Below are 13,860 nucleotides of genomic sequence, written 5' to 3'. Positions count from 1 at the left end.
CCTAACTACTCATTAAAAATTTTAATATAAAACTTAAATGCTATTGCTTGTAATATAAAACCCAGATAATTCTTAGACAAAATTGCTCAGCAGCTATTGCATAGTGATGATACCTAGCATCCCTGCCTGGCAATAAGACTTGGCTGGGTTTGTTTTTTCTCCATAAAAAGGCACTTTACCAACAATTTTTCTATTAAAGAAAATCCATGGTTCAGCCTAGATAAGAAGGAAGCCAGTTATAATCAATATTGTTGCTAGGTTTGTCTATTAAATTGCTTCTTATTTAAAGGATGGACAGAGTAATGGGGTGCAATCAAATGCTAAATAAATAACACATTATTAAAGAAAGGGGATTGCATAGCTGAGATGACATTCAAGAGTAGAATAAAACACTCCTGGGTTGGAGTTGGGGCTGAGTGGTAGAGAGCTTGCCTAGCATGTGTGAGGAACTGGGTTCTATCTTTAGCACCACATAAAAATAACAAACTAAAATAAAAGGATTGTGTCCATCTACAACTAAAAATATTTTAAAATAAAACACTCTTTACCTAATAAAAGGCACAGAAGATTTCTAAAGTCTCTTGAGCTATCAAAGTCTGAGTCAGACCAAAGATAAATACCAAATATAGGAATATCAAATATCAAAATATAAGAATAATTACTAATTTTTGTATAGTGTTTTATTTCCACAGTTCTTTCAAGAAAACCATATTTAGTCCTTGTAATAAACCTTAGAATATTTGAGGGTAGAGTCTAAAATTTCTTACTATTATATTTAATAAAATTTTAATGGATGAATAAAAGAAAAAGTAACTTAGTCAAAACGAACAAGGTGGAGGAAATTGGGTTTGATTTGGTCTTATTGTTTCAAATACCTGTTTATTTTATAAATTTTGCTTCATCTTTCTATAGAGAATAACCAAATATTTGATATCTCTTTTCTCTTTTTTTGGATTCCAAAATTAAATTTGAAGAGTTCTTCAGAACTCATACACTCTTTCACGATTAGTTAACAATAATGCATTATATATCTTAAAATAGAGAGAATTTTGAATGTACTCATCACAAGGAAATGATAAAAGTTTAAGGTAATATGCTAATTAGTCTTATTTGAGAATTATACAATGTATATACATGAACAAAAACATCACATTATGCCTCATAAATATGTACAATTATTATATGTCAACCAAAAATATTTTCAAAACTCAGGTATTGACCATTTTTTAATAAAAGAGCAGACAGTACACATTTTTAGCCTTTTAGATAATTTTTTAAATTTCTCAATTCTTTCATTTTAGTATTAAAAAAACACACAGGGTGGGGAATTAGGGAAGAGTAGAATTACTTTGGATTAGACAAAAGAGAGTGAAGAGAAGGGGGAATGGGAATAGAAAAGATAATAGAATGAATTGGACATTACTATCCTATGTGCATATATAATTACTTGACCAATGTAGTTCTACATCCTGTACAACCAGAAGAATGAGATGTTATACTCCATAAAAATAAATTAAATTAAATTAAAAAAACACAGATCACATGTAAATTAATAGGTGTGGTGTGTTCCAATACAACTTGACTTATGAGCGCTAATATTCCAATTTCATGCAATTTTCTTGTGTGTCAAAATATTTTTTTCTTTTGATTTTTAAAAAACATTTAGAAGTGTAAAAGCTGCTTTTGGCTTCTGAGCCCAACTAAAACAGGCAGCTACTTCATAGATTTTACTTTACCAACTCCTGTTTAAAATGGTGAATTCTATGTTCAGGGAAAAGAGTATTTATTAGAATTTTCTTGTGAATTCTCTTTAATACTATCTAAATGGGTAAAGGTGGTAAATATGGAAAAGTTATCAGTGGTAGAGTGTTACTTTGTTCGGGTGACTGATAAACAGTGGCAGAGAGATTAGGGAAAAAGAAAAAATTTCCAAAGTGTCCTCTTTTTCTACAATTTTATGATGTGCAATCAGTTCAGGACTACGTCAGTGTTGAATCTCTCCAGGAATCAGGAAAGGAAATGCTAGCACTAACAAAAGAGAGTTTTCCTGCCTGAAAACATAAATCATACTATTTATTTTTAAACAAAGTATTTTTTTGTTTGAAAACCAAACGTGCCTGTCCAGGCATATTTACAATCAGAGAAGAGAGTAAAACTCAAATACTGCATACGCTGTGGGAAAAACAAAGACATCATGCCTAGTATCCACGGAGTAACGAAGAATAAATTCAGTGAAAAAAGATACAGAAGTGCTCTCTATAGAAGGGAGAAGTGGTGGAAGAAGGAGACATTTCTAAGTTAAAGAGACAAGAAGTTAAGTCTTATTTGATGCAGAAAGAGAAGGGTCTGGCTTTCTCCTGGGCTGTGTGTTGCATTGCAAGATGGCTAAAGTACTGTAGTGTCTTCAGAGCATGACTATAAGGTCAACTGTCATGTTTCATGAATACTGAAACTTTAGGATAAGAGTGTGATCTCTGCATTCATTCATTCACTCACAGCTTTTTTTCTTTTATTCTTGCGGTTGGATAGAGAGGGAGAAAGTGAATCATCTCACCCGTGGGCTCCTGATTTTGAGGGGGTCAATTTCAAGTGTGTTTTTGATCCATCCATTCACTGTTAACTCTCAAGGAGAACATATTCATCTCATTTTGAAGAAGAAAATATAAATCTGAAAAAAAATTTCATCCGAGAACATCATTTTCCATTATTTTCCAAGTTCCCATGGACACATGTTTGGATTAAATTGTTATTCTTCTGCTAAGTAAATGAAGACGTTTTCTACACCTGGAATGGTGGGATCATGTTTTAGTAGAGACTTTGTTAAACATTCTCATGAGAAACATACATTCTGTGTGAAAACTAGGCAAACATCCCCCTGAAAACATTCTTTTGATCTCATGGAAAGATTTTCCTCATTCCAATCCACAAATCAGGGCAGGCCAAGCTATGTAGGATCTTCCTTCTCATTTGACCTAAGACTTTTGTTGTGGTTTTACTCAACAGGAGGCAAGACATGAAATCCTGGAGAGGCATGAGTTCTTTGACAACACCCAGCAGAGCCTGAGATGGTGCTTGCCAAGTACAAAGTTTAAATTTTAGTTTGGACTGTTGACTTGTTGCTTGTATATAAAGCTTCCCGCTTTCAATGTTGACTTTGGGAATCACATGAAGATTTCAGGTTTCTCCTCTGCCATTTCCAGATGTTTATTTCCTTAGAATTAATGAGAGTATATTTCCTGTGTGTCATAGGAGTTTCCTTTCCATCTTTCTTTTTTTCTTGAAGTGGAATATCAGACTTTGACCTCCTGTTCTTCAGTAAGTCCTTTGTTTTCTCTGGACAGTCTCTATGGGACAAAGGTATTTACTCCTTATTAGCTCAGATTTTAACAGGACTTAAAGAAGAAAGACCTTCCTGTTGGAGGAGTGTCCTGTTTGGTACCAAAAAGGACACATACTGATCAACAACGAAAAACAAACAGAGTGGTTTGTGTTAGTTCTGCATTAATAACTTTGAAACCTTGGGAAATGCACTAAATTTCTTCTAGGTTATTCATCTATACAGTGTGGTTAGTTAAACTGAAATTGAGTCAGGATAGGCTTGTTTTTGCTTTGGTAACAAAGATGCCCCAAATTTCAGTTATATAAAGAAACAAGGGTTTTCAACTGTCCATGGTGGATTGGAGGTTCTCAGATCTGGGTAGATACTTAAGGACTCAGGCTCAGTACCTTGTCAAATGCTGCCCAAAGCAACCAACACCTCCTACAAACTTATTAAGATCTTGAGTTAACTGAATATGCAATATGCTTTCAGTTAGTTTCAGGTAAGTATTTACTAAATATTTTGCCACTGAAAAATACAGACTACCATCCTTTACGCCTCCAACAAATAGTTTTTTCACTTGACACTACTTGGTTCCTAAACTAATAACATATCTTTATTTATATATAATAATTTCTATATATGCCCATAAGTATGGATTATGCTATGATGCCATATAACTTCCATAAATAATTTCTTAAAAATCGTGAAAAATATTTCTCACTGAAGACATATCCCATTAGTGTTGGTTGGATGTTTATTCATTTCAGTCACCCAGGGTCTAACTTCAACAAAGTTTATCCACCACATCTAAGATTTTTGATTTCTATTCCAAAGAACTAAGAAGACCATCGAGGGTTTCACAGCAGCATAGGTCCCTTCTACTCAGACCTCAATGCCAAGAAAAAGGGCACATATTCCCCCTAAAAGGACTTAACTTTGTGCCCAGAAAGGAGAAACTTATAAAAAAATTTGATGAAAAGGACTGATGACTATCAGAAGCTAGGTAAACTTTATCTCCCTTTCAGTCATATTATTTCTATGACATATCATGGCATATTACATTATGATATTGCATATTGTGATATTTATGATATTCAATGATATTATTCTATTACTTTATTATTCTATGGTTCAAAGAAGTCTTTGGGCCCTCACCCTAGGCCACTTCTGTGATAATCATTCTGTATGTAAGAGGTAGTTTAATGCCTAAAGAAATATCCCTGGATCTGTATAAATTTCAGTGCCTATGAATATGTATCTATCCATAACACTAGGAAAAAGTATATAAACAGCATTCAGCTCACACCTCCTAAGCTACTGTGCCATGATTTCTCTGGGACGAACATAGTCAATTCTAGAAAAGTCTCAAATCAGGGTTGGAAAAAAGACACAGCCCTCTCAGCTGTTCTCATCCAGTGTGTGGGTTGGCATTGACAGCATTGAATTTGTTGGCAGCCAATTTACCCCCATTTCCCGGCTGTTCTGAAGGACTTGCTGTGACAGCAGTCATGAACAGAGGCATCCTTGTTTGGTGAGGTTGTACAGTATTTTAAGCACACTGATTGATGTTTAGCCTAGAAACCACTGTAGCTTGGTTGCATAAAAGTTGCTAAGCCCATATATTGACACAAAATATGGCTTGTATAATGGCCAGAGAGACATATTTTCCAGTTCTGTCATCTCTTTGTCCTTTCCTTACAGGAAGTAAGGGAAAATAGATATGCTCTATTGTGATTGTCTGTGCAAATGTTAGTTATAGCTATTAAGACTTCAGGTTAAAAAAAAAATAAGAAACTTTCTTCCCCAATATGTGACCCACAGCCTGCAGACAAAATAACAGAGACAGTATCTTTTATCAGGAACAAGTACAGCTTCATTCTGGGGAAAGGAATGATGGGATTATATGAAATTTAACTAGCTCCCAACATATAATTATGTCCTATAGAAGTTTAGGCTTCTAGATGAGAAGTTCTAGAGTCATCTTTGGCAGCTGTGTCTGCAGCCTTTCAGCCGTAGGACTTCATGCAGTGATTTAATCTCTCTGTGCTTGTGTCCTCATCAGTGGACACATTACCATATGTAAATCCCTTGGTCCACTGTAGGAAGTGTGCAACCTCCTGGGCTCAGAAACCAGTATATACAATCTACTATAATTTTACCTCTAAGTAGTGGACAGAGGGAAGATTCTTCAAGGCCTTTATGAGTTTAAGGATGCTCTTGGAAAGGATAATACTAAGCAGTGCCCCCTGTTCTACCAGGGCTTCCTGCAAAAGCTTGAGTTCAAAAAGTCTTGTTTACTTCTGTGTTTTGAAACTCAGAAGATTTGTTCATAAAGACTCAAGTTCAGAATTTTCTGCATCCTGGAACATTATGAAACATGGAAGCCACGTTTTGGAGACTTGATTCAATTTACTCCTCTCAATCCTTTTTGGGAGAAAAGAATTTTCCCTCACTGAAAAGTTGCCAGCAACAGTAACACAACTCATTTATAACTTGGAATGCCATCTTCAACTACCTTCCGGCACTTAGAAAGTCACTCTAGGACTGTGTTGGAGATAGTTCTCATTCAACATATATTCAGTTATTCTATTCCCAGAAATGACCACAGAATTCCCAGGAGAAGAGAAGGATGTAAAGAACAATTTGAACTTAAAATCAAATCGATTACTTTTATTTATTTATTTATTTATTTTAGAACTTTGGAAAAGATGTAGAATTCTATGTGGACATCTTATATGGGGGTATAGATTTGGCAGCGGCAATAACAGTGTTATAACTGAGAAGGAGGTTTGTTTCACTTTCCTGTGCAAGTCTAAACTATATAGTAGCTCCCTCCCTGCAAATCAGCTCCCTGCAATTCCGATCCTTCATCTCTGGGATATTACCCTCATCGATATGGTACTAAATGACTTCCCCCAATTCCACATTCCAGAAAACAGGAATAAGTTATTTCAGAAATGTATAACACAAATTACTGAAATGTAAAGTGCAAAAATACTAGAACATGATTAATTTTAACTTATGATGTAGCCAGTTTTTAATTGAGTGCTTCTAAAACAGATCTCATTTTAGTTTTGTGCCCGCACCATCTTTCTTGCATTTAGCTGGGGATGTGTTTACTTTATAACTGGAAGAAGGATCCATTCTTGGTTCTTCTGGATTTCAAGCAGGACTGTTTCCTCCATCTCAAGGACAGGTCTCTCTTCCAACTCCAGTCCCTGGGGAGGGCACAGGTTCACATCTGGAAACCCGATCATGTTCCTCCCATCACTGTGATGTCACTCTTGTGTGCTATCAATTTCCTCCACTCCTCTTACTTACAGAACAGATGCTTATGATACAGCATGGAACCTTTACTCCCTCTTTTTTGTGCTATCTTTAAATATATGAGGAAAGCATTTTGGAGATTATACCAAGAAGGTTCAAATTTCCAAACTTACTCAGTAACTTCCCAAATTACCAAGTCACCTTTTATCCTGAAGTTCTAGAAAGGAAAGCTTAAAGAGATTTGGTGAAGAAATCTGATTTTTTTTCAAAGATGTTCTAACTTTTGTCCTTTAATGATGATCTGCCAAAGACTAGCATATTCTTTGGAATAGAAACCCTGGGGTCAGAAACATTGGCCCACGGGTGTAAGCATTTGATGTTTTCTTAAGTGCCATGTGCAACTCCATACATGGTGGAACACATGCTTTCACAACATGGAGATTAGTGACAATGGCTTTGCTAAAGAAACTCTTCTCAGAAAAATGTGTCTGTTGATTCCTAATGAAGAAATCCCCAAATGTCAAGTTGAAAGTTTCCAGATGTAGAAGGGATATGAAGAGGCTTTGAGGAAATTTGAACAAGTGCAGAAATCTACATAAAGCAACAATGACTTTTGGTAAAAAGGAAATAGATCCAGGGAACATGGTGGTGGTACTGGCTCTGATTGGCTTTTGGGAAGCATGTGGGCTGGGTGGGAAAAGTACTGGAAATTTCCCAGAGTTCCTGTGGTAGGCTCCAGCTTGACTGCTCATCTCAGCTCTTCCTGTGATATGCTTGAGAGGGTTGCTGACAGGGAGAGCACGTGGATGAGTACAGATTGTTTTCCTCTTCCTTTGCTCATGATTATACTTAGCTCCTAATCAGGAAGAGGCTGAATATCTTTAAGAAAATCTAAAAGACTTGATTGTATGTCCCTGTCATCAGAAAATAGAATTTAGAAAAGGTGACTGCAGATTATACTTCATTTTCATTACAGTAACTTTCCACCTTTCCCCAATCTTCTTGATGTCCTTAATTTATTATTTTCTCCCCCCATTCTCTCTTCAGATAGGCTGTGCATGCATCATAGTAAAGTAGCCAAAGGAGCTACTTCTAAACTACACTTGGAGTCAGAAAACGAGTGGCGTGTGATTGGAACAGGTCACCTAACTTACATCAACCATAATTTTCAAATCTATAAAACAAGAATTAGGACCCATACCTAATTCTCAGGCATGCTGTGAGCATCAAGTGTGATTATGAAAGCATTTTGTAAATTGTAAAAGGATAAACAAATATTGGTTGTTAATTGTCTTATTTTTGTCTTGGAGGAAAAGAATTGATATTGAATTGTGAATTTCTTGGATGATTTGAAGATGCAGAAATAAAACTACCAAAAAAGGATCAATGTCCCAAATTTCTTTAATTGTTAGCAGGACAAAACATATCTTCAGGAAGATATCCAGTGTACTTTGATGCACAAACAAACCACCTGCAGCTTTTGTGTTTTGTTTTGTTTTTCCCAAATGCAGAATCAATTTGAATGGGATCTGAGATTCTGGTTTCTAGAAGCTTCCAGGTGATGTCTATACTGCTGGTCCACAGACTGCACAAGGGGTTGCAATGAATGAAGGAGATTGGGGTGAAAGCAAAAGTTAACGCAGATGAAGAGTGTGATAAGGACAGAGACTTCCTGTCTGCTGTTCCTTCATCCTGGTACATGCTGGCAAAGTGACCTATGGGGTAATAGTAGTTGTTAAAAAATATTCCTGCTACTTGAGAGAATTATGTTAAGAAAAGTAAGCCAAACTCAGAAAATTAAGGGTCTTATGTTTTCTCTCACATGTGGAGAGGAAAAAGAAAGAAAATTTTTAAAAGATGGAGGGTGGAGATCCTATGAGCATGAAAGAAAGACCAGTAAAATAGAGAAAAGGGACTAGGGGAGAGAGGGAGGAACGAAAAAGGGACATAGTAGGGAACAATATAGACCAAATTATATTGTTATAGTATGTGCATGTACAAGTATCTAACAATGCATCCCATTATTATGTATAATTTATATTACATCAGTAAAAAATAAATAAAATGGAAAAATAAAGAAGTCTTTCTGTTAAAACTGTACCTGGATGTGGTTTGTTGTTCTTCACTGATCATCTTTCTTAGGAAATAAATCGAGTGCAAGAAACAGAAAGAAAAAACTGTGGCCTCACTAGGAACATATCAGTCCTGTCTATGGTCTTTGACCTACCTGGTAGAAGACGAGGGAAATGCAGTTTGTAAAAGAATCATGGCGCATTCTGCCAACTGGGAAGTGATCCAAGGATGATAAAATCATTAGTTACTGTGACCTTAGCTGTATTTAAAAGGTATTCTCTTGGGAGTCCTGGTAGAACTTGCCTTGATTGGACATTGTGAACTAACATCCTTGTCATTCACATTTAGAACCAAATGACTTCCTTTTGGCATTTGCACAGTGATTTGGTAGCTTGCCATGATATTATGCATTGTTCAGAATAATTTTCCATGTTACTGAGGTCGATTTCCCTGATTTATAGCTATTTCTAAAAGTTGGCTCACAAAAGAGGTGGAGAAGTCAAGAAGAAAATAACTTCATAATAAACTACTGCAAACAAAAAGCAGATGGTGAAATTCTTGAAATAGTTTAGTAATTCTATAAAAGTATAGGCTTACGATATATGACTCTTGTTGACCAAATTCTAATGTGCAGCTGTTACGCATTTTTTTTTAAAGATTCAAGAATGTCTTGGTTCTTTGTTAGCAACTGAAATAACTACCCTGTGAAAATATGCTGTTCTGATTTGTAACAAAGCTACCCAGACATGTACTTGGTTGAGGCACTATTCTCTTAAGATTCTCTGCTTACCAAGGGACCCCACTTGGATTACCAGAATCTTGATCTCAAAGATCTGTAGGGGAACATACAGTGAAATATTCAACTACAACAACTCATGGGGACCTTTGAGTCAATATTTTAGGTTCAAATCAGAAAAGAACTCATTTTGTTGAGTGAATCCCATCTATATAATAAGAACTCTATTCTATTAGGGAGAATATAAGAAGACAGAAATAGAACACTAGTTTGGCTCTATTGTTAATTTCCTGTATCTTTTAAAAGGATGAACGTGGCTGATGCACGTGCAATCAATGTGCAGTCTCGGTCAAAACTGGCAGTTTGTGTCAGCACTGAAATCTGTTTTAGGTTCCATGTCAACCTTTGTTGCCCTGGAACGATCTCATCCATGTGCAAGGGTTTTTAACATTGCAGGCAATTCTTAGGCCAGCAGTATTATTACTCAAAAGTCTAATGCTGAGTTTTCACTAAGTCTATTTCTACGGCTTTAGCCATCTCTGTTAAAGGGGTGGTCTGTGCCACCAAAACACTGTGGAAGGTCCCCCTGGCAATTGTTTACAAGCTGGGGGATGGCTGTTGCCTTTCCTTGCTTTATCTGACATCAGGTGCTAATGGTTTTATCACTCTGAATGTGGCAGAAAATCCTCTTTCAACCTGATTACAAATAGAGAAAGGTCTCTTTTATTCTGCTGCAATATGGAAGGTACTGACTGAACTCAGTGCACCCCTCCTTCACCTACATATGAAGTGCCACTGTCAAGAGGAAATGGATGATTTTTTAAAATTCTCTTTTTACTGAGATCACCTGGCATTAATATTTTTTTGTGATATCTGTAGAATAAACAAGTGAGATAAAATTTTTTTCTAAAATAAAACTATCTTTCTGATATATAAGTGATTTTGCTCATGTGGGAAAAAATGTAGGAAAATACAGGAAAATCATGAAATCCTTACAAAATCCCATCACTTAGAGATAATCAGAGTTAATATTATGCATGAACACTCTGAAAATAATGCTTTCTTCATATTCTTGAGCAAGTTAGTCCATCCTTCAAAATGTAAGCATCTTTTCCCTTCCTATAGAAAGCAAACAAAGAATAGTACCCATCATCAAGGGTGTTTGGAGATTTAGATGAATTAGTTCATATAAAATGTGTGACTTACTATCTGTCAATAAACAGCTAAAAGAAAGCCGGGCATGGCCCACGCCTGCAATTCTAAAAGCTCAGGATGCTGAGGTAGGAGGATCACAAGTTCAAATCCAGCCTCAGCAAAAGCAAGGCACTAAGCAACTCAGTGAGACTCTATCTCTAAATAAAATACAAAATAGGGCTGGGGATGTGGCTTAGTGGTCAACTTCTGCTGAGTTTAATCTCTGGTACCCCCCCCACCAAAAAAAAATAATAGCTAAAAAGATTTAATCATATTATAATTACCATGTATTCATATTTACAACTAATAGGAATATTATTTTAAAAAATGGGATAGAATTGTATATGTTACTTTGTAGCTTTTCTTCACTTAGGAACATGTTGAGACTATCCTTCCACATCAAGTGAATACAAACTTATGCCATTATTTTCAACTGTTGCATAATATTCCATAAGATCAACACAGTCACATTTGTTAAAGTTTTGTTTTTTCCCTTGATTTTCCTCACTGGTACATCTTTGCACATTTTCTTTAAGTTCCTAAAAGTGGAATAGCAGGTCAAACAATCCATATCTAAAAGTAAGTTTTTTAATATCTCAGCTTAAGGAACTAAAAATCTAATTTATTTTAACAGTCATATTTGATAGGCAAATGAGAGAAACCTGGTGATCTGCTGCATACGTAAGTGGTTATGACAATGGCTTTGAGGGAGTTTACCTGATTCAGATTAAGATCCACTGCCGGCTGGTTGTGTGATCTCAAATAACTTAATCAGTCTGAGCCTCAGTTGCCCTATCTGTAAAATAGGAAATATTCTTTCTCTCTCTCTTTTCTTTTTTTACAGTGCTGGGGCGCCAACCCATGGCATCACACTTTAGGCAAGCACTCTGCCACTGAACTATATATCCCCAGCCCTAGACAGGAATTTTTAAAAGGACCCACTTTATAGGTTATTTTGAGAATGAAATAGAATTACACAAACAAGGACTAAGAATAGTGCCTTTGAGTAAAACCTCAATAGTTATTTGATTTTTTTTCCTCATAGATTAAATGAGATAGAAAAGAGTAATTGTCTACTGAAATTGATCTTTCTGTAACTTGGAAGAAATGATCTAATTTTTCACAACTTTTTCCAAAAAAAAAACTATTAAAATTTTTTTGATTTGTTTTAAATTCATTTTTCCCCACATGTCTGATCTAGAATTACTGGGGGAAGTGCTTTGATTTGTGGCCAATAGACGTCCAAATCATGTGAGCTAGACAGGCTCTGAGATGCTGCTTTCCAATGCTGTCATTTGCACAGCGATTGCCTTAAACCCTAAGGCACTAACAGAACAAAAGCTTTCCTTGGCTCTGTTGGATGCTTAGCAATAAGATAGAAAAGAAAACAATTTTTAAAAGGCTGAAAAGTAACAGCTATTCTATTTTGTTCTGCAAAATGAATTTATCTTGTTTCCCCAACTGACCCTCTCAAGGTAGTGTGTTATTACCAAAGGAGTAAATTTAAGGTAAGATGCAGGGGTTAGGTTTTAATTGAATTCTTTAAAAAATTTTAGAACATGTCTTGACATTTGTTTTGAGTTTCTTCTTTAGACTCTCTCAGTTAATGTTATTCATCAGTCATTCGGACTATTTAAAAGAGACAAAAGTAGAATTTGACCTTTGTACTTAAGTAGTTTCCCAGACCAACAAAAGTTCGTAAAAATATCTAAGATCAGTACTGAGTGTCATAAGAATTTCCACTTCATCAAAAAAGTGAAATTGCCAGATGGCTCCTTTGAATACAGGAAGATTTTCCCATAGGCTCACATAGGCCTGGCCTTACTGCATCTCTTTGGCCATGAGACTGCAGAGACTGCCAGTATAGCAGGTAAGAGACCATGGTGAGCAGTATGTCCCTGGGGCATCCTCTGAGACAAACGGGTAGGCAGGGCAGGGAACGTGCACTTCATGTTAGGCATGGCTAAGCCATTGCAGCAGCCTTAAGATAAATATTTTAAGTGGTGCTATGGATGCTGAGGTTGTAGGAATGTCACTAAGAGAACCTCTAAGGAGTCTTGCTGTGCCATCCAGGTAAGATTCTTAATAAAGGGCAATGGATGATATTGCAAAGGACTATTCCACATCTGTGTTACATATCACTTATTCTCCTTAAACCCAGCCTCAAAAAAACATGGATGCATGAGATTTTTTTTTCTCATCCAACCTCCCTCAACAGGTTCCTGTTCTCCACCCTTCTTCAAGGTAGGACAAGCCTACCTTGAAGGCAGGGCTTGTCCTCATTCATCTTCCTTTCTCTACTATTTGTTCAATCTGTCTCTGCCCATGGAAGCTAGGTTGTGATTTACCAAGCAGGGTACTTGTTTAAGGAGTTGTTGTGAAGAATCTTGAGAACAATCACTGTAGAAATTGCATGGTGTTTTTTGGGGTTTTTTTTTTTGTTGTTGTTGTTTTGTTTTTTTCCTGTATTCTCTGAGATTAAGAAAGTAGAATGGTGGGAGTGTTATTTTCTGTCCTGGCAGCTTTGAATCATACTTTTGCTTTCTGGAGTAAATGCTGCCAACCATGAGAGCTCTTATTTATGGCGTGATGACATTGCCTTCTACTTTCTCCAGTGAGAACATCTCATTAGGAGAGATTTATGTTCGTTTATGTCACCTGGGAGTTATTTCAAGTACCTTCCCTCCATTTTTCACCCAGGATGACCAGACAGTTTGGACTGAAAGTAGACAAATAGGCTTAAATGTAGACCTTTGCTGACTGTGGAAGGTCTGACTAAAAGTGACCTCACCTGTCTACCTGCTGAATCAACAAAATGGCTGTAAATCAGCAGGAAGCCTGATGGATCTCATGGGAATTCTGGACTCAATGAGCTATAAAGACAGTTCATAAAAATCACAGGAGAACTGAAAGGGCTTCCTTCTGTACTTTTCTGACTATTCCTTGCATTTACCCCACCCCAATGTTTAGCACTTATACCAACATTTCAAAAAGTTAAAGCCAAGATGTGGCCAGTGCGTGATACACATAGTGGGCCACTGGAAACAAACTGATCTAGTTTGTCCTCCTTGTTCAAGCAGAAATAAGTCTTAATCATATTACTCATTCACAGACTCCGTCACTTGTCTTTCATGATTTTTAAATAGGAGAATTCCTCTGATTTCCTGTGGAATCATTTCCGGTAGAATCTCTGGATTTTGTATGCAATTTTCCAGAGAAACGGAGAAGGACACAGGTTTCCTGTTTATAGTTAACACTCCAGACCTAA

At 36.3% G+C, this 13,860-nt stretch overlaps 1 long non-coding RNA gene across 1 annotated transcript in view; it reads left to right on the top strand.

Annotated features, from left to right (window-relative positions):
- Positions 1-12,421: 12,421 nt before the first annotated feature.
- The window catches only part of LOC113179157 (uncharacterized), a 29,330-nt gene continuing 27,891 nt past the window's right edge, over positions 12,422-13,860 (top strand). The window contains exon 1 of the long non-coding RNA XR_003300321.2: positions 12,422-12,462. This is a non-coding gene — a long non-coding RNA (uncharacterized LOC113179157). The remainder of the gene's footprint in view (positions 12,463-13,860) is intronic.

This window comes from Urocitellus parryii, chromosome 7 (assembly GCF_045843805.1).
Source record: "Urocitellus parryii isolate mUroPar1 chromosome 7, mUroPar1.hap1, whole genome shotgun sequence".
NCBI lineage: Eukaryota > Metazoa > Chordata > Mammalia > Rodentia > Sciuridae > Urocitellus > Urocitellus parryii.
The sequence above is the reverse complement of the archived record's forward strand: the minus strand, read 5'-3'. Positions and strand labels throughout refer to the sequence as shown.